Here is a 22,100-nt window from a genome sequence, read left to right as displayed (position 1 = left end):
TCTAATAAGTAATTTAAATCAGGTCCACTCTAGAACATAATGCACCAATGATCTCAGGATCTTTTGATCCCAAAATGATCCCAACAAAGATGTGAAATATCACTCTTCTTCCACATATTTCTAAGGACCCATTACAAAAACACACATGAAAAGGTCTATTTGCTTCTTTTATTTTAAAACCATGCTGGAAATTTCCAAGGCACATTTGAGCCGCAAAGCTGATGGTGTTCAAACATGGACTCTTTTCAATCTTAGCAGAAAAAGGCCTACTAAAATTTTACATTTTCCTCCAATTGTGAGCACAGAAAGCTTTTCATTTTATTCCAAAGGAAATGATCTTACCACAGCTCAACGGTATCTTTATTGTCTGAATAAAGTGGGCATCCGGTGGCCATTACAGAGAGTTAAATGCTAAAACCCAAGGGTATAAAAGTTAAAAGCAACTTAATGGAAATGTCAGTTACAACATTCTTTCTTTGATTTACAAGAATCAAATTCAGGGAGAGCCCTCAGGCAAAGGAATTATGAAGAGTATCAGCACAACAGAATGGTAGCACCCTACTGCCCCTTCGCCCTGCCCTCTCCAATATAAAGACTTTCCAATAATCATATGCCTTTACCTTTCCACATGGCAGAGAATTCTACTTGAAAATACTACCACGTATAATTCTTTGATTTCACCAATAAGGACATTCACACTTCTCTACAAATACTGGCCAAATAGAAAATCCCCATTTCACTATATTATATGGTTTCTTCCTATTATCAGAGTGACATAATTAATTTTCTGATTTGTTAGTTTGGAGTATCAGAGAGCCTTATTTTGCTTAAAAAAAAAATTGCTCTATTTAGACCATTCAGATACCTCTCCACTAAAGCCGCAACTATAAGCACAATTAACATATTGGTGGTTCCTGTCTTTGCCCTACCCTTAGTTGTAAAAACCTTACTCAGCTTTATTATTCAGAACTTGGCACAGTAGGCTTCAGTTTGAGATGGACGATGAATAGAAAGTTGCATACTCAGATTGATTTTTCGCAATGAATTAGATTCTGGGAGCTCGAGGAAATAGGAGGAAACAGAAGCCATATTTTATTTGCAAAATAAATTTCCAGCAGAATCAACTTTCTTGCTGACTTGAGCTGCTAAGTTGGGTTTTGGCACTTCCTAAAGCTGCTTTGGGTCCTGATCTAAATATTCATTCATTCTTCAAATATATGTTTGATTCTACTATGTGTAAGGCAAGGTGCAGGATACCAAGGGAGATTTTTTTTTTTTAAATGACGCTGTTTCACTCCTGGACTTTTTTCCTTCCCCAACTTCCCTTCAGGCCAATCACACACAGCCAAATGGCACTCCCATCCCCTCATAATGCCCACGTTAGGACCCTGGCTTCCTCTCCTTAAGCTCCTGCACACTCTAATACCTCTCATTTCCTTTTTTATTATAAAGGTAATACATACAGTGATTTTTATAAAATTCAAACAGTCAAGAAGGGCATGAAATGAAAAAGAAACTTTCCTTCCTAACCGTAGCACCAATCTCACAGCCCAGAAATAAACATGTTTCCTGGGACTTTTCACAGAAATTTATCTTTGCAATCAAGAATTAAGATTAAAAAAAAAAAAGGGATCTCAGGATACATACCAATGCATCTTGCTTAAAAAGGAAAAAAAAAACCTTAATAGATTTTGTGAATTTTTCTTTATCAGTACTTACAGATTTGCTCAATTCCATAATGTACTAATTTATTTAACCGGTCCACTATTGTTAGATTCTTAGGTTATTTCCAGTGTCTTGCTATTATAATGCTGCAATGAATATCTTTGTATGTCTGCCCCACTTGTGCAGGTACATCCACAAGATAAATTTCTAACTGTGGAAGGGTTGAGTCAGGACGTATACATTCTTTTTTTTTTTTTTTAATTTTTAACGATTTTATTCATTTATTTATTTGATAGAGAGAGACAGACAGATAGTGACAGAGACAGCGAGAGAGAGCACAAGCAGGGGGAGAGACAAAGGGAGAGGGAGAAGCAGACTCCCCGCTGAGCAGGGAGCCCGATGTGGGGCTCGATCCCAGGACCCTGGGATCATGACCTGAGCCGAAGGCAGACGCTTAACCGACTGAGCCACCCAGGTGCCCAGGACGTATACATTCTTAATTTTGAAAGATAATGCTGTGGCCAACACCATTTACTGCCTACAACCGCCCCTTTCCCCCTGGCCACCAGCAAAGCTCCAGTTTCGACCCCTCTCCTCCCACTACCCATGGGCTTCAGGGAAGAATGGGTCTCTATCTAACCCACGGATTGGCCTAAGCAAGCCACGGGAGCCCCCTCTCCCATGCAAGCCATCAGTTCGGGGTGGGCATCTGACCCAGTTAACCCCGTTTTGCCAAAGGGGCAGGGGGCTCCTAGCAAAGGTTTCCTCTGCTTTCCTCTTTTCCCACCTCTGGACATCACTGTATAGGAGGATACAGGATGGAGCTGAGCTGCAGCAGCCACAACAGGACCATAGCAGAGGGAAGCTTTTTTTCTTTTTAAATATTTTATTTATTTATTTGATAGAGAGAGACACAGCGAGAGAGGGAACACAAGCAGAGGGAGTGGGAGAGGGAGAAGCAGGCTTCCCGCTGAGCAGGGAGCCCGATGCGGGACTCGATCCCAGGACCCTGGGATCATGACCTGAGCCGAAGGCAGACGCTTCATAACTGAGCCACCCAGGCGCCCCAGGAGAGGGAAGCTTGAGGACAGAGGCAAAACACTGAGGCTGGCCAAGAGAAAAGAGGAAATGCATCTGGGTCTTCCATTAATTAATGCCCAAAGTGCCCTACCTTTGGCCTTCTGGTTTACATGAGATAATAAATGTCTTTACTGTTTAAACCACTTTTAATTGAGTTTTATTTACTTGCTGGTGAAAGTATCCCCCCTGCCAAACTGCTCTCCAAAACGAAGTCCACTGGCTTTATAACTCCACCCATGGCACGTAGGAGCGTCATGTCTCCTCACCCCATTGGCTCACGGGGGTTTCATCCCCATTTATTCTCTGTGCATTTTCACTTAACGGCCAGTCTTTTTTTTTCTCGGAGAGTCTGACATTTCTTCATTTAAAAAGGACACCCTACGAAGAGGTAACAGGTAACACAAAGGCTGGCTCTTGGCCAAAATTTCATTCTGCTCCTCCCAAGGCATTGCACCGAGGCACAAGGTTGAGCCGACTCCTTCTGGAAAGTAGACACTGCCATCACAGGGCCAGGATATATTGTAATGCCTTAAAGCCAGACACATTTCTCTGCCTGGACTGAGATAGTCACGGGCATGGGGAAGGACAAGCCCTAGACCGGGATTGAGGATGATCTAGTTTGGATCTGCTACCTATGAGCCACTTGGCTAAAGAGAAGTCACCTACCCCCCTCCTGAGGCCTGTTTCTTCAGACAGAAAAGGAGGACTCTGGAAATGAAGGCCCAGGGTCCTTATAAAGATGGGACAGCATGCATGAAGGCCCTGATAATCAAGTGTTGCTGCCTGGTAAAGGGGGAGTTAGGCCCATTCCCATGGATCTATGCTGAGAAAGGACCTTGCGAAGGGTAAGCCAAACCCCCCGCCTCCCCAGATACTTTGGCCCTTTGTCCTCTTTGCTCTACCTGTCACTCTCCTGCCATCACAGTAGGAGCAGATCAAGTCATGACTGCAGACCAGGAGGAAACCCAGCCCATCACTTCTGCCCCTCCCACAGATATGCAGAACTCTCAGGAACACCAGCACAGTGAATGAATACGAAATGACATTCAGCTAGCCAAGAGTCAGCGCATGTCAGGCTAATTTATGGTAACTACCAAGGCCTAAGCTGGTACCTGAACAAAACATCTTTGATTCTTCACCCAGCTGGCCTAGGTTTAGCAAGCTCCCAAAAGGCTGGTTTTCCAGGTTCTCCCATGCTTCACTCCACTATAATGGGATAACACGTCCACGTTCTTGGCCACATGACTTTGCAGTACCTCCCACGAAAATGGACCAAACATGCTTCCCCACCCGACTAATACTGGATTTGGCCACGTGTTTGTTGCCCAGTGAAATGCTGGCAGAACATTTGGTAGTTATGAGCCAAAGTCTTAAGAGCCATCATGCATTTCCATTTGACATCTTATGCCACAGTGATCCACCACAAGATGCACGTGTACTAGGTAACTGCTGCCCCTTCAGCCTGGGCCCCAGAATAAGCAAATGAGGAAGAGACCCAAAGCCAAATGGAAGTCTGGCCCAGCCAAGGCCAGCCTAGGTCAACCTAACCACACCCAATCAACAGATGACCAAGTGGGAAAATCAATGTTTGTGGTTGTGAGGCATGGCGATCTGGGGTTGTTTGTTACCCAGCACTATTATGCAGCAAAAGTTACTATAACCACTGTAAGAGCAAGGATAATGATAAGTTTGCCTGGTACATATTAGACATGAAATAATAAAACACTTGTGCTTATTCTAAGGAGATCTTACTTTGTTCATCAAACACATAGAACACTTCTACACATGTGGCACCACACTAACCCACAGGGAGCCGAGAAAAGCAAAAAATACAAAGGCGACTAATTCCTGCCAGTGTCTTTTTAGTCTAGCAACTCCCAGGTTCCTAATCCTATTGGGCTAGAGGGCTCTGTGTTAACAAAGCTTCTATTCATTTCATTCATTCATTTATTGTCCTAGGTTAAATCACAGAAGGGATGAAATTCAGCATCTGAGCATTTAAGTGATCCTATTTGTATATTTATTAATGGAGAAATCTACTTCCTCCTACAAATGTACTATTTAATTAAAATACAGAAAGGAGAATTTATTTTTCAAAAGACAGAATTTAAGTCATTTGTTAATGAACTCCTTGGTTCTATTAATTTTTACTTATTCATTCAACATATATTTCCTGAGCACCCGTGTTCTACAGCATATGACACAGCGCACACATTTCCTAGTCCCAACCCTTGGCCACTGAGGTGTAGCCACAGAGTACAGGTGAATTATTTAAAAGTGTAGTTGAGGGGCGCCTGGGTGGCTCAGTCGGTTAAGCATCTGCCTTTGGCTCAGGTCATGATCTTGGGGTCCTGGGATGGAGCCCTACGTTGGGCTCCCTGCCGAACGCTTCTCCCTCTCCCTCTGCCCCTCCCCCACTGCTTGTGCACTCACGCTCTCTCAAATAAAATCCTTAAAAAAAATAAATAAATAATATAAAAATAAAAGTATAGTTGACATATCCATATAGATTCCAAAATTTTTTTAAAAAAAAGAAAACCACAGAACTCCTTATGGTTTAACTCGAACGTTTCTGCATTTTACTTTTAAAAAGACTTCATGTCAACTGCAATGAGAAGATTTCACAGTTCCCCTTTCTCCTCTTACTGAGGACAAACAGAAGATGGTTTTCAGCCATATTCCTTCTTAAATTCTCCTCCACACAGAAAGTTGTGGGAGACTCATATATTCAATAGGCTTGGGCATGACCTCTTCTCAAAGGTCTCTTGGAACTCTAAAACTGTATCCACGGATTTGCCCTTCTCCCCACATTTATTTTCTCCCTCAAAGAACTTTCATAGACTCATCAAGCATGATTTCACCATCTGCAGGTCATGCTTTTTAAGGGTCCAGTGATATCACTCTCTCCCATGGATTGCACAAGCCTGCCGGGTACAGAGGTGAATTAGCTTTGAAAACAAGAAGGATTTCTACAATTCTAACTGGGAATTCACAAAAAGCAAAAGTACCAGAATAATAAGAACATACGCATATACACTTCCCTATCCAGACATTGCTCCAAGCACCTTAGACATATTCTCATGCAACGAAGCCAGGATTTGGACCAAGAAGTCCAGGGCCAGAGTCCAGGCTGGTAACCACCAGGCCCTACTGCCTCTGGGTAAATCCCAACCTGTGCCAGTGACTCTGGATTTTCCCACCCTCCTGTCCTCAGCCAGCATAATTCAGGTCCCCGGAAAAGCAGCACAAAGGGAAGGCATCCTAGAGGGCCCTTTATTTCAGGACATAGCTTTTCTCTGGATGCGTCTCTGTGATAAATTCTAAAGTTTCCAAAGAAAGAAACTCTGTAAGCCCCCAAAAGCAGCCAACATCCTGCTTCCTCTTGGTGGGCCCTACTTATCTCTCCAGAATCAGAGCAAAAAGCAGAGTGTCCTTAACTCTAAGGGCCCACAGCCTCCTTAGCCCGAGAAAACTCCAAATCCTGGTGGAAGGACCCAGAAGAACCTCACAAGCCCCGAGCTGCTCTCCTAAATGCTTTCATCTCTTGTTACTGAAGCCCTCCATCCTGTTACTAAAGGTCAGAACAGGGGTTGTGGGGAACACAGCACCCCCTTTCAGCCCGGTCCCTCGCCAGGGAGCTAGTTTGCATCTCTGAGCTGCTTTAGGCCTGTCCAATCTTCTAAGGGTCTGGCTGAAGGGGGAGGGACAGAGAGAGTCAAGATTGTCTGGATCAATGACAAGCTACAAATCTGGCCCAGGCTTCCACCTGGAAATCTAAAGCAAAGGATATTATTAAAGTCACAGGTTAAGGATCACTCACTCCACAGCTTCTCATTTAGAAGCCCACAGTGGGGTTCAATGTAAACACTTCCCAAGAATGCTTTAAAACAGGGGGAGGTTTTTATTAACCAACTTAATTGAGGGCCACTTCTCATTGTGGAAGGCTTTTAAACACAGGAATGAAAGGGGCCTGGTAGGTGTTTTCCAGACACTTGTTTTTAAAACCTGCCACGCTGTCCTGGGGACAGCTCAAGCCTGCCTCCCCTTCCTTCCCTCCCAGCCCCCCACTCCTGTGTGCACTCCTGCTGTTAATTCTTCAACAGAAACAAAATCCCTGATAGGACCTGCTCCCGGGCAGCACCAAGAACCCGGCTGAGCGCTTCATTCCAATCTTCATTTCAAGGGCCATTAGAATCACTGGGTGGGAACCGTGGAAAAAAGAAGGTGGGCCAAAAAGTGTCAAAAGGGAGAAAGGAAGAATAAATGCCTGCAAACCGGACAGGACTTGGGAAAGAACAGGCCAATGAAAATGAGGCATGGGCTGATCTCGGGAGAGACCAGGTAAAGAGGCACGAGTGCTGGAACTGGCTGCGATGCCTGAAAACAGGATGCGAAGTGCATGTATAGAAAATGTCCAGAACAGGCGCCGCCCGCAGAGCCTAAGAGGAAAGCAGGGCTGCAGGGCCTGCGGGAGGGGGAGGAACATGAAGCCACTGCTCTGTGGGGACAGGGTTTCCCTCTGGGCGGACGAATGCGTTCTGGAATTAGACAGTGGTGATGGTTGCACAACGCTGTGCTGTGCATGTACTTAATGACACTTAAAATCTAAATTGCTCAAACCGGTTCGAATGGCCAATCTTACGTTATGTGTCTTTTAACACTGAAATGTTAAAAAGATACCGGGAACTCCAGAGAAAACCTTCTTCAGCTCCTAACCCAAGAGCCATCCCTTCCTCACCTGAGTAAAATTACACATGCCCTAGGCCAAAATAATAATGCTATTTTACTAATAACAACGCATTTATCGAGCTAAGCTCTCCATGCGCACCACTCGCTCCAGGACACTTCTCAAGGACACGTCACTTCCCAACACCTGTGCTCAGGTGGGTGGTGGTGGTGTCATCATCTGCCTCATTTCACAGGTGATGAAACTGGGGTGTAAGGAAGGTCAAGGAGTTGGCCCAGGGTCAGAGAACAAATAAGGGAAAAGCCAAAAGGTGAACCTAGAGGTAGCTGACCAAGTGGTTCACACCCACACACGTCCTCTCAACCTCCGCGGGCCTGCACTGCCTCTGAATCACATGCTCCGGGGCAGGAATGTTTTCCCGGCTGAGTTTACCACCTTGCCAGCAACACAAGCATTCTTTGGCTACTGAGCCCGAATCCTTTTTAGTGCCATTTACTGAGTGGCTGCTTAGGAACGGGGTTCTCTGCATGAGAGACGATGGACTCTGAAAAACAAACTGCGGGTTCTAGAGGGGAGGGGCGTGGGGGGATGGGTTAGCCTGGTGATGGGTATTAAAGAGGGCACGTTCTGCGTGGAGCACTGGGTGTTATGCACAAACAATGAATCATGGAACACTACAACAAAAACGAATGGTGTCATGTATGGTGATTAACATAACAATAAAAAATTTAAAGGAACAGGTTTCTCTGAAAAACAGGACCAAAAGGCCCACCTCAGGAACCATACCGTACCTTCGCATGTGTAGAGCTATTTTCACATAGGCACATGTGAAAATTACTTCATTTTGCTTTCTTTAGTCCTGGAACAACATAAGATAGGAGGGTAACCTGTCCTCTTTTATGGAAAAGAAAAGCAAGCTTCACAAGGTTTGTGGCTGACCTGAAGCCACACACGGGTGCAGGAGCTTGACTTCCGGAAGACCAGATTTTAACTACCCCGAGATGTTAAGGGTTTTAGCATATTAACTATTTATATGTAAACATATATGTATTATTTATATGTAAATAGACACAATTACAAATGAAGCTAAGTGCTTAACGGAGAGGAAAGTAGCTCTTCCCACACTTCAGGGGCACCTGTGGGGAAACCCAAAAGCATCAGGAAAAGGTTAATTTCCATCTCTTCCTCCCCACTGAAGAAAGGAGGGCCTTCTGTTCCCCGGGCTCCCTTTGGTAAGAAATGTGAAAAACAGCCACCACTGTTAGAGCTCCCACTTGCCAGGGCTCTCAGCCTAGCATGACTGACTTTTGGGGCCAAATGCTTCTTTGTTGTGGGGGCTGTCCTGTGCACCGTGGGGTTTTTATCCACAACCCTGGACCCTCTCCACCAGATGCCAGAAGCCACCGTCACCCCCAGTCTGACAACCAAGAATGTCTCCAGAGATCGCTACCTGTCCCCAGCGGGGCCCCACCTGAGAGCCAGTCTCCCGTGTCAAAGAGACACGTGGCCCCAACAACTCTAAGAGGCAGGCACTACACCCGCATTTTACAGGTGAGGAAACAAGCCCAGATGGAAGGGGTAGCTGCCCAGGACACCGCACTCCCGGCAAAGGGAAGGCGCAACACCACCCCCTCCCCACCCCCACCCCCGCTGCCCCGAATTCTGGAGACGGAATGAGGGCACAAGGGACTGGACCACTTTCTATGTCTGTGGCCCCTAGCAAAACAGATGGTGGGCCGAAGCCGCCTGGTATTTGGTGCTCAGCCCCAAAGAAAATATGCTCTGGGGGCTCTCCGATAACAGCAGTCCCAACAGCGTCTGAGAGTCTGAAGGGCCTCCTTCCTCACAAAACCCCCTGCAAGCGGGGGGGGGGGGAGGCAGGCCCTGCGAACAGTCACTGCTTTACACATAACATGAGACCATGGCCATGGGAACCTGAAATACACTTTTTTTTAAGTGTGCTTTTTTCAGGAATTCTGATTACTTTTATGAAACACTCCCCCGTGCTCCCTCTTGTTTCTTTTCTGTTTAGAAATCACTGTAGCTGCTAGAGAGAGAGAAGAAACACAGGGACATCAAGTTTCCAAAGGCCAGCTGCCTTCCATCCCTCCTTCCATGAAACTTCACCAAGCACCTCTTTTCTGCTCGATGCAAGGATACAGGTCAGTGGCCAGATCCCTCCTCTTTACCGGTTTGCTTACAGGTTTGTGGGGCGTGGAACTCATACACAAAGGGGACTGATGGTATTCTAACTGTGAGATAAAGGCATATGCAAGCAGGCCTTTTTTGGTCAAAGAAATGAAGAACCAGTGCAGCAGCAACCAGAGCCCTGGGCCTAAGGAGGCCGTCTGAGTCATTTAGAGCACAGCTCAGGGCCAGAGGAGCCTGAACCCTGGGTCCCACCACTCAGTAGCTGCACAACCTGGACGACTTACCCAATGTCTCAAGAGCTTGTTTCCTTCGTCTGTAAAATGGGTTTATGGTAGTACCTGGTCCCTAGAGTTGCTATATTAAAAGCCTCTCAGGGCTGGAAATAAGTGCTCTAGGAGGATTTGCTATAATTATGAGAATTACTGACCTTGGGCAAGTCTCTGGGATATCCAAAGATGACAGCCCCCCACCCCGCGCCCCTTCTCTTTTGTATACCACCCAGCTGCCTCACACCCAAGAAGTTAGACTCACTGCAGGGACCCAGTGCTGTCCAGTCCAGAGCAGACCAGACATCAGGCAGCCAGTGGCTTTAATCCTGGCCCCAATCCCCATTTTCCCTCACCCTACACCCTCACCATCCCCCCCCCAAAAAAATTCACAGGTGGCCCAGGGAAGCAAGGCTGAGCTGGTCTGCCTACTTCTGGAACAAAGGGGCTCAAGCCCCAAACCAGAAACTCACAAGTAAAAGAAATCTTAAATTTGGTAAAATCTACCCCGCAGTCTCTTTGCAAACTACTCCTACCTCTCCCTCCATTCTTCTCTATCAGTTCCTTTCCAACTCCTAAAGCTTCCATTGTAATCACACTCTCAGTAAACTTTCCGGGGTTTTTGATATTAGATTAGGGCAAGGAGAGAGGCTAATCAACTTTTCAGCTACTACTGTGTAATTCTGAGCAAGTCACTGTTTTTAAGAAGGAGGATAAAAATCTCCTAGGCAAAAGTCTTTTTTTTTTTAAAGTGACCCATACAGCTACGATGAAGTTCAAAGATATATATTAATTCATAGGATATATTAGAACCTCTTCATGGCTTGACAACTGGGCCCTTTCTTTTTCCTTTCAAATGAAGTCCAAAGAGACCAGCTGTTTATAGAGTCTGAAACCCCCAAACTCCCACTTAGTACCCGACTCCAGACCTCACCAGGTTCCTCACCTGGAAAATGGGACTGACAATACTGATGTCACAGGATGAGAGGAGTCCTGGCCACAGTAGGCCCTCTCCCTGGTATGGACTATAGATTCGCAAGGGAAAGCAGAAGGCCTGTTTCAAATGCAATAAAATGCAAGGATAGAGAGACAGGGGAAGTCAGAGGTAAAAACCAAGAGAATTCCTGAAGCCAAAACTAGAAAATCTTGGTCACCTTGCCTCAGTCCTCTGTGATTAAGGCAAGATAAGCAACAGTGAAAGATTATTAATAATAAAGGGGCTTTATACTTCTTCAAAAAAAAAAAAAAACCACACTATATAGTAACAACCTGAACCACTGTACACTCTACCTAGGGCAAGCAGAAATGCCTGTGATTGGGTGGCAGGGAATAAACTTGTCCCTATAAACAAAGAGGCCGCCAGCCAGGCTGGCAGAAATTATCCATGTTCATGACAAATGCCCTATGCTCTAATCCCAAACATACGAACTCTATGATGACCCTACCCTGACTCCCCTGCGAATGTTCTCTGGAGCCGATCCTTCTCAGGTTGAAATATTGAGCTACAACCCACCGTAATAACAAACACACACTCACTAACCCTGTTTTAAACTCATCTTTACTAATTATAGCCCCATAAGGCCTTGAAGCCCTTACTACCTGTAATTTTAGGAGCTTGAGGTAATTGCTATGCAGCAAAGGTTTGTTTTTGTCGAAAGTACCACATAAATAAGAATTGAATGTGTGCACAGCTTTATTTTGCTCCAGAATGTTCAACACTGAATTTTGCTTTTAATTTCTTACCCAACAGCCAGTTAACTACAGAAACTCAGAAGTGTGCGGAGCTTGCAGAAATGTGGGGATCTCTCTCACTTAGGATGTGGGATCCATTCAGAGTCTTTCTGAACAGCCTAATCTACCCTCTCCGTTAAAAAGCAAAACATTATCACCTAGTAAAGGAAAATGATAAATCAATCCAGACCTAAGAGGACTGGATGTTAGAAAAATAGGGCACAGAAAACATACTGTATTAATCAGCTCTGCTTAAGTACACGGAGCAGTAGAAAACCCTGAAGGCTCTCGAACCTCAACTCTGCTACTTCCTTGCAGCGCCGTGAGCTACAGCAGGATCCAGCCCCTCGCTGGGCCTCAGCTTCCTCATCTGTAAGGTGAAGCCACTGTGCCACCGGCCTCTCAAGTAGGTACAGATTCGGAGCTACGGAAGACAAGTGCTCAGCACGCGACCTGGAGCATGGAAGGGGGTCAATAAACAAAGGGTAGCTCCTCTTTTAACCGTGGGGTTATTAGCCCAGTGGGTCAGATGTTGGAAACCACCCTCTGGAGGGAAAAACAGTGTGAAGTCCAGTTCTCAGTCTGTCCAAGGAAATGTGAGCTAAAGTGACTACAGAACGATAAAGAATGAATGTCGCATGCTGGCTGGAGTTGCAGACAGTAAGCAAATCACTTGCTCTAAAAGTACACCAGCTGCATCTTCAAGGAGGCACTGAGTTCTCTCCTGCCCACCCCACGGCAGACGTAGCCACTGCTAACGAAGCTTACTTTGCCAGTTACCAACATGCCCCAAATGGACCCAGCCCCGTTCTCTGCCAGCTTCCCGACCCCAGGAAATGGCCTGCACTGTTTGGTCAAGTGCTCCTTCAACCAAATGCGTCTGCCAGAATCTGGCCTCCTTCCCTCACTCCCCACTACCTCTCTGCGCATCCCCTCTCTTTCAGGAAGGACTCAAGTTAGTCATTTAAAACTTGATGTCCAGGGGTGCCTGGGTGGCTCAGTCTGTTAGACATCTGACGCTTGATCTCAGCTCAGGTCTTGATCTCAGGGTCGTGAGTTCAAGCCCCACGTTGGGCTCCACACTGGGCATGGAGCCTACTTAAAACAAAAAAAACCTTGATGTCAGACCTAGTAAATTCTAATTGAAACCCAAGCAAAGGCATTTACCCAGGTGAGGCTAGCCAGGGGATACCTGGCTGCCCCTCACAGTTCTTTGTGCTCATTGTGATTATAAGAGCTCCCAATTTACTGTAACCCACAGTTTTCATCTCCACCAGACTTCAAGCTCCCTAAGTCAGGGACTGTACCTTGTTCACCAAGAACTCAATGAGCGAATGCAGAGCTTTGCCGGTAATCAGGGCAAACAAACGACAACCCAAAACTTGGTGTGAATTTAAGATTGAGGCACTGTCTCGATGTTGGCTTGGGGGCACTGACGGAGGGCAGTGCCTGACAGAGGAGGGTAAAGGTAGGTTGGAACCAGGGCACTGGACTACAAACTCCCATAAGCTTCCCCTACGTGAAAGCCAGGCAACCGTGGTGATACTCCTGTCACATCCCTTTTTTTTCTTTTCCATTTTCAGAGTCTTCATGCCATAACTTGTTTCTTGATAACAGCAATGTCATGTGACAAAAGAAGCACTTGGTCATTCAGGGAAAATTACCCAATTTTCAGTTCCCTTGAACTTTGTTTTTCTCTGCTGATGCCAACCTCTCAGCCATTGCACTCCCCAGATCAGAGAGGGGAAAGAAAGGAAAAGCACAAAATCAGTTGTTGCTGTCGATTAAAGGTCAATGGCATCTCTTAGATAGATGGGTTTCAGGGGGAAAGGCAGTTAAGGAATCCATTACATTTCTTTAACCACTCTGCACCCCAACTGTACAAGCAAGTTAACTGTCCCTACTTACAGAAGGAGAAAAAGAGGAAACCAATAGAGCAGTCTACTCGTAACACAAATCAAAAATCATTCTTCTGAGTGTTGTATACCCTTCCTCTAAATGAAGAAGCCCTTTGCTAACCTTCTTCTCGTTTTTCTTCACTTACTTCCAGTCATTTTAGAATATCAGAGCTGCAAGCCCCAAGTGAGAAACGTTTCAATAAATCTGTTTAGAGCCACAGATAACATGCTCTCTTATGTTTTTTGGGGTGGGGGGAAGAATACACAATTATATTCACAGTGTAACCACTGCTGTTCAAGTGCAACTTTTCAGACACCAAGAATTCAATAGCATCCTCAAATAAACATTTTTCCCCAAAATGATGACAAGATTAGAAAGGTTACAAGCCATGCAATACCATGCAATACCACACTAAGGCAGGCTTCATTTTGTTGGTCTGGTCCAAGGAGGAAAAAAAAAAAAAAATCAACAGTAGGAAAACACTTTCCATATGGTCTTGTTCCCCAAAGGTTGAGGATTCAGGTCAGGGGCCACCCTGTGAGACCATGCACTCCACATAACCTCCATTTTCAAGCCAAGACAATTAAGACCGCTCCCACGGCGGCTGCATTTCCAGCAATTGAACACAGTGATAGGAGTAGGGTATGGTAGTAGAAGGTGGGAAAAAGAAAATCCAACTGGCAGAACTACACTTTTCAAAATGAATGGTTCTTTTGACTCATGTTAGGGGCTAGAAATGAATTCAAATGTTTCTCCACCTCTGGAGGGTATTCTCTTAAAAGTCACCCTGCTCCTAAGAAAAATGCAAAATAGAGCACCAGCCAGCACGTAAAAAAAATAATAAAAGCCACTGGTTTGTGGCCAGGTAGCAACATTATACTTGGATACAACAGAAAATTAACCAAGATCCAAGCAGAATGTCACAATAGCATGGACACTGAAAACACACTTTCTTAATAAAATATATATGATCAAATTCAGTCAATATTGATATCCATGTTCAATTTTTCCTTAGTCCTATTTCCCTGTCATTTTTAAGATCATCAGAAACGTGGCTACGGACTCACCTCAGCTGTGCATTGCTACTGCAAGGCACCAATTCTGTAATTCAGGTATTACTCTATCAACAAGAAATATACACTGTGTTACATCTGGGCTTAATCACACAACGGGAATAAGCTTAAGTCACAAATGCTCACACATTAACACAAAATTGGCCACAAAACCTTAAGGATCTTGTTAGCTTGGTTTCTTGAAGATCAAATCCTCACACTTAGAGGCAAAATCATTATCTGTGGCAGAGGGTCTCCAAAAGTTAATGGATTCCTAAAGTATTTTCCCTCCTTTTAATCTGAAATCTTCTCCAAATAAGATGAGTCAAATTATCACTTTGTTTTGCCTGAGCATGACAACCCTGTATTATAACCTTGATCCTGCAAGGACTTTGTGGCTTAAATTCCTACACTCCCAACTCCTTGACAGAAAGTGCCCAGGCAATATTTACTGTAAACAGAAAGGCAGAAACAAAGCATACTCCAGAAAAAGGCACCATCTGCAGTCGAAGGTTGGAAACCACCAACCAACAGGCCCTCCAGGTGGAGAGGTGGCCTACAGCAAGGCAGTCAAGAGTGCCTGAGATGAGCTGTTAACACGGATCTTCCCCAGTACAAAAAGTAGCTCTGGGAGCAAGCGCCAAACAAGCGGTTCTCAAATGCGGCTGCACGTTAGAATCACCTGGCTTCTTAATTCCACTGCCCAGGCTGCCCCCCAACACACACCCCAGCCCCGACCCACTGAATAGGGATCTCTAGAGGTGGGACCTAGGCATCAGTATTTTTTTTAAAACTCTCTAGACGTGCTGCCAAGTTTGAGAACCAATGGCCCCCAAAATTCTCAATGTGTGTGTTTTTTTTTTTTAAGATTTTATTTATTTGAGAGAGAAGAATGAGAGATAGAGAGCATGAGAGGGAAGAGGGTCAGAGGGAGAAGCAGACTCCCCGCCGAGCAGGGAGCCCGATGTGGGACTCGATCCCGGGACTCCAGGATCATGACCTGAGCCGAAGGCAGTCGCTTAACCAACTGAGCCACCCAGGCGCCCCTCAATGTGTTTTTGAACAGCGTTGGAAGGGCACTGCTTCCTTGGGGTGAAGGGGTCCGCACATAGTAAATACACAAAGTTTTTTAAAATCCTGTGTAACTCCAACGTGATAGCCAAGCACCTGTCTAGAGGCCAAGGAGTGATGCAACTTGGAAAAGTCCCTTGGAAAGCAAGGCTCTGTGCTGTAAGAGACGCTTTCAGGGAAGACCTGCATGGACGGGGAGGGCCAGGGAGAGAGCCGCGGCCACAAGCCCTTTCGCTGCAAGGGACGGTCTGGACGAGCACGCCGAGAAGTTAAGTAAAACTGGGTGGGAGAGGGGCTGAGGTGCTCCGTTTGGGACCTCGGCTCCCTCGCAGCTGTCATAGGAACCCAGGGGTTGAGGCAGGGTGCGAAGGCTGCCGATCCCGCTTCTCTGCAGGGCGGTAGGTCCTGGAGGCCCCCCCCCCAGCCCCGACGCCGCTCCCCGCGGAGTCCCCACCATCTGTTGGGTAGGGCGGCGGGCCGCGAGCGCACCTTCCAGCCCCGGCACCCGCGCGCCTGGCGGCGGGCGCGGCACGGTCCCCAAGCCCGCAAGGCGGACTCGCCTCCGCGCACCTGGCGGAGCCCCAGCCCCTCCGGTCCCGCCGCCGCCTCCGAGTCACCTCGGCCCCCGGCCCAGCGCCCGCTCCCGCCTCACTCACCGCCGCCGCCGCCGCCCAGGTCCCGCTCCCGCCGCAACCAGCAGAGCCCGGCCCAAGTGCAGGGGCCGCGGCGCCGCCAGGAGGCCGGGCGAGCCGGCCCCGCCCCGCCCTCCGGGGAGGAGGGGCAGGGGGCCGCGCGGGGGCGAGAGCAGCCGGGGCGGCCGCGGGACAGGCGCCCCCTCGCTCCCCCGCCTCCGCTCCGCGCGCCCGCCGCTCCCCTCCGCACCCGGACTGGGGCTTGGGCCGCACGCGCCGCCCAGCGCCGGCACCTCTTCCCACCGCACCTCACGCCCCACGCTCCTCTCCTGCGACGCTTTGTCCTCGCCCTGCCCGGGATCGGAATGTCCTCCCACCTCCCCTCCACCATCGCTGGGTGTCTTTCTCCTGCAAGCCTCCAACTTTCTTTCCAAATTCCCGGTTTCGCAGCACCCCCGCCCAAACCCCTGCCTGTTCCCCCCTCCCCCTGCGGCCCCTGAGCCCAGTTTTCGCTTTACCCCTCCCTGCAGCCCTTTTAACCCCAACTGGGCAGAAACTTAAAGTGTAACTTTTCTTTCCACCGCAATCAACTCAACAAATATTTATTGAGCACCTACTGTGTCTAGACACTGGTGGAGGGGTGTCAGATGATAGAGGCCACTTCCAGTCTAACAATAATAAAAGTCTGTCCCTGGCTAGGGAGGCAGGGGAGTGGGGTGCCCCAGGTCGCACAGCTGATGGTAGTAGGACTGGGATTGGAAAGCAGATTTCTAGCATCTAGTTTAGGCCCATTCCAGGGGAAATTGCAGGACGCCCCTGGCCAGCTGGGAGAGCTCGAGACCAAGTATGCAATGAGGAACAGGATACCTACCCCACCAGGTTGTAAAGGTTGCCTGAGAAAACGTGGAAATGTCAGGCGACCTATACTTGGTAAGTCAATGGTTGCGGACATACTGAACAAAGTAGACACTTGAAAATTCAGTAATTTCAAGTAACAATATAAAAAGGCTTTAAAAAGTAATAGTGAATGGAAGAAAATATTTGCCAGTTATATATCTGACAAGGGATTAATATCCAAAAATATATAAAGAATTCCTACAACTCAGTAACAAAAAAAACCCAGACAAGCTGATTTAAAAATGAGCAGAGGATTTGAATAGACATTTTTCCAAAGACGACATACAGATGGCAAACAGATACCTGAAAAGTTGTAAACATCACTATGCAGAGGACATAAGGGAAATGCAAATCAAAACCACAATGAGATATCACCTCACACCTGTTAGAATGGCTGTTCTCCAAAAGACAAGAAATAACTTGGTATGGATGTAGACAAAAGGGAACCCTTGTGCATTGTTGGGAATGTTAATTAATGCAACCATTTTAAAAAACAATATGGCAGTTCTTCAAAAAATTATAAATAGAACTACCATATCATCCAGCAATTCCACTTTTGGGTATTTATCTGAAGAAAATGAAAACACTAACTCAAAAAGATATATGCACCCCCCCATGTTCATTGCAGCATTATCTATAATAGCCAAGATATGAAAACAACCTAAGTGTCCATCGGTGGATGAATGGATAAAGAAAATGTGATGTATATGTAACATACACAAATGTGTATATGAATAAATGATATATATACGAATTTTATTTTAGCCATTAAAAAAGATGGAACTCTTGCCATTTGCGATAACATGGATGGACCTTGAGGGTATTATGCTAAGTGAGGTAAGTCAGAGAAAGACTATTATATGATCTCACTTATATGTGGAATCTAAAAAAATTAAAAAGGGGCTCCTGGGTGGCTCAGATGGTTAAGCGTCTGCCTTCGGCTCAGGTCATGATCCCAGGGTCCTGGGATCGAGTTCCGCATCGGGCTCCCTGCTTCTTGGGAGCCTGCTTCTCCCTCTGCTTCTCTCTCTCTCTCTCTCTCCCTCTCTCTCTCTCTCCTCCTCTGTCTCTCATGAATAAATAAATAAAATCTTTAGAAAAAAAAATAATAAAAAAAAAATTAAAAAGGAGCTCATGGACACAGAGAACAGATTGATGGTTGCCAGAGATGGGAGGTGGGGGGTAGCAAATGGTTGAAAGGATTCAAAAGGTACAAACATCCAGTTATTACATAAATAAGTCATGGTGACTATAGATAATACTGTATTGCATATTTGAGAGTTGCTGAAAGAGTAAATCTTGGGACACCTGGGTGGCTCAGTTGGTTAATCGGTTAAGTGTCTGCCTTTCTGCTCAGGTCATGATCCCGGGGGTCCTAGGATCAGGCCCCACATAGCACCGGCTCCCTCTCCCCCTCCCCCTGCTTGTGCTGTCTCAAATAAATAAATAAAATCTTTAAAATAAAAGAGTAAATCTTAAAAGTTCTCATCACACACACACACACACACACAAATCTTTGTAACTGGATGTTAACTAGACTTATTGTGGTGACCTCTCACAATACAAATATTGAATCATTATGTTGTGGGCATGCTAGAAAGGGGAATGGGGCCAGACAGATACCTTTGAAAAGGCATGAAATATTACTGCAGTGAGGGGGCTCAAGTTAACCAAACAGTACTTGGACACTGCAAAATGGTTAGAAGAGAACTTGCATCCTAAGGAGGGAAGGCATTTTTTTAAAACATTTATTTTTTTTTTAAGATTTTATCTATTTATTTGACAGAGAGACACAAGAGAGGGAACACAAGCAGGGGGAGTGGCAGAGGGAGAAGCAGGCCCCCTGCTGAGCAGGGAGCCCGATGCGGGGCTCATCCCAGGACCCTGGGATCAGGGCCCGAGCTGAAGGCAGACGCCTAACGACTGAGCCACCCAGGCGCCCCGAGGGAAGGCATTTTTAAAAGGCCCTAGAGACCAGGAATGGCAGAAACTTGCAGCCTAGGAACCAGAAAAGCTTTGAGGAGGGTTTGCCGCAGGCTGGGACAGGAAAGAAAGAAACTTCCAAAAAGAAGCCACGGGACTTGGGAACCAGGTGTGTGCAGGGAGGGATTGCAAAAAGCAAAGACAAAGCTGATACAGACTTTGGCCCACGGCTTGGAGCACCAGAAATAAGGATGATTTTCTATGAGAGCTGTGGAAGGCTCAGTGGCGCTGAGGTAATGATGGCGCTTTCCGCAGGCAACAGGAGGTGGGGGCGGGAGGTGGAGGGCCAGAGGTGAGCAGCGTCCAGGTGCAGGGTGAAGGAGAGTAAGGGCCAGACCAGGTGCCAGGAGAGAAGAGTGCCGTGCCCTCAGTTAGGGCAGAGGGGGCTGAGGGCAGCAGCCAAGGTACTTGAGAGCCGAGAGCCAGCCAGCTTTTGGGAAGACCCAGGGAAGTCTTTGATGGCTACCAGGGGTGAGTGGTTCCTGAAGGAGAGCCTGTGCCGAATGTCATTATCTTACTTCTTCCCTAGATCCTTGCACAAGGAGCTCTAGAAAGTACGTGCTCAGTAAATATTTATTAAGTGTTTTAAAAGCATTAATCAGGGGCGCCTGGGTGGCTCGTTCAGTTAAGCGTCTACCTTCAGCTCAGGTCATGATCTCAGGATACTGGGATTGAGCCCCACTTTGGGCTCCAGGCTTAATGGAGAGTCTCTTCCTCTCCCTCTGTACCTCCCCCTTCCCTGCTCCCCTCTCTCATGCTGTGCACGCTCTCTCAAATAAAATCTTTTTTTTTTAAGATTTTATTTATTTATTGAGAGAGAGAATGAAATAGAGAGAGAGAGCATGAGACGGGGGGAGGGTCCGAGGGAGAAGCAGACTCACTGCTGAGCAGGGAGCCCAATGCGGGACTCGATTCCGGGACTCCAGGATCATGACCTGAGCCGAAGGCAGTCACTTAACCAACTGAGCCACCCAGGCGCCCTCAAATAAAATCTTTTTTAAAAATTACAAATAAAAATAAAAAGCATTAATCAGCAATTGCCCTCCCACCCACTTTGAGGCAAGTATGTTGCCAATAACGAAAATAAGGGGAGCCTTTGAGGGTGAGGAGAGAGATGGGGTAGAGATTAGTTTATCAGAGAAACTGCTTTTTGATGGGCTGTAACCAGGTTGCATGCTCAAGCCCCTTCAGCCCTAACTGAAAGCAAACCTTTCTCTCCGGGCAAAGCTTTAGAAATTTTGAAAAGCATCCTTGCTTTATTTTTATTCAATGTAAGTCTTTCTCCCTTGACTGCTGCTACTGAGCCTGTAAAAAGAGATTTTGGGGGGGGGATTGGGGGGCTTTGTTGTATTTGTTTTGTCAATTGCAGCAACTTGCCAGAAGTGAAATTTTCAGGAGGAAGAGTAAAGAAAACTCACCTCTTTTCTCCACCCAATTTTGTGTCCATGGAAAACATGATGCAGGAACATTGAGAGTAATGCTGTGGGATGAATAACATAGAAGTAGTGATGGAGAACACAGGAGGGGCCACGGGAGGGAAGCTGCATCATGGACCGCTTCCTGTGGCTCCCACTGTGAGGATGTAGGGAATGCGGGTAATAAAGGGAGCACGGAAAGACATTTGTAGAAGGTGAGCTCAGACATGCAAGACAGGAAACAGGAGGAAGTGAGTAAAACAGAAAAGAGTAAAGTGGTTTATTTGGTTGAAGTGGAGAAGCTCTGCTTGGGAAGAAAGTGGGGGTGGAAAGGGGACCAGGAAAGAGGACTTCGGCTGGAGCCTTTTGAAGAGTCGGCCTTAGTTTGGGTTGCCCTGGCAATGGAGCCTGAGACAGGATATGGGTCCGGTGGTTATTCCAGAAGGGATCCCTGGAAGTAGAGTGAGGGAGCAGGAAACGTGAGAGAGGGAAGGGGGCAGCCACCATTAGGGTGTAATGGTGCCTCTGGAGAAGGTGCTCAATGCTTCCCCCACCCCCAGAATTCACAACCTGGAGGTCTGGGGGAGGGGAGAGCTGGAGTATTTTCCCAGAATTCCAGCAAGGACTGCCCCTGGGGGCTACACTCCCCACCCCAGCTCCCTGGGGCAAAAGCGCTCCCTCCAGGGGGGCAACTGACAGCCCTCAGTGACACTGGGTTTGCAAGGAACTGTCCCTGTAGCAACAGCTCTCACAGTGCATGTGGGTCCTCAGGCCCTGCCTCCTACAGCTATGGCAGCCAGCCGGCATCTTCTCTTGGTACTACTCCCACTGCATCACCCCCAAGCTGTTTCATGATGGAGTGACTGCCCTGGAACCCTAGAGGTCAAACGTCTAGCAAGTTCCACCAGCCTGGAACCACAGCGACTTCTCTGCCATCCAGTGAGACCACGCTGTGCCCTCCCCAGCAAGGCCTGGCTCTGAGCCAGAGCAGAGGGGAGGCTATTGCTTGGCTGCCCTATCTCATTTCTAGACCGTCCACCCTTTCTACATGAGGCTAAGAATCTCTGCCTCAAACTATTCACTTGTCCAGGTGTTCACTCTTGTAGGTGCTAGAAGAAGATACTTAATATACCAAACAATTAAGTTTCTGTTTGAAGTTCTAGAGTCCGGTGGGCTGGCAAACTTGCGAGGTCTTCCTTCGGCCTACCAGAAAAAACTCTAACCCCTTGGCAAGGTGTGGAAAGCCATGCATGCTCTGGCCCGGATTGCCAGAGAACTCAACAAGGGGGCCATGCCCTTGCCCACCTCACCCCTACACTCTGGGCCTGCTCTCAAGTCTCCTTTACCTAGATTGCCCTTCCCTCTGGCTCTTTATCTTTTAAGGTTTAGCTTAAGTCCTTCCTCCTCTGTCCACCCACGTTGCCTTGCAGAGTTTTATCATAGCACCTATTTACTTATAACTCAGTCCCCCCACACATGGTGAGCTCCTTAACTGCAAGGAGAAGGCCAGTTCCCTCACTGAGTTCCCATCCACTAGCACATAGCAGGTGTTCCAGTAAATGTTTGATGAA

General features: G+C 47.0%; 1 protein-coding gene across 1 annotated transcript in view; it reads right to left on the bottom strand.

The window, feature by feature from the left end:
• The window catches only part of CGNL1 (cingulin like 1), a 155,484-nt gene extending 139,125 nt beyond the window's left edge, over window positions 1-16,359 (bottom strand). The window contains exon 1 of the mRNA XM_027570815.2: window positions 16,259-16,359. The gene's annotated coding sequence lies outside the window, so the exon portion shown is untranslated. The remainder of the gene's footprint in view (window positions 1-16,258) is intronic.
• Between the last annotated feature and the right edge of the window lie 5,741 nt (window positions 16,360-22,100).

The sequence above is a fragment of the Zalophus californianus genome, chromosome 6, assembly GCF_009762305.2.
Source record: "Zalophus californianus isolate mZalCal1 chromosome 6, mZalCal1.pri.v2, whole genome shotgun sequence".
Classification (NCBI taxonomy): Eukaryota; Metazoa; Chordata; class Mammalia; order Carnivora; family Otariidae; genus Zalophus; species Zalophus californianus.
This window is presented reverse-complemented; position numbering and strand designations above follow the sequence as displayed.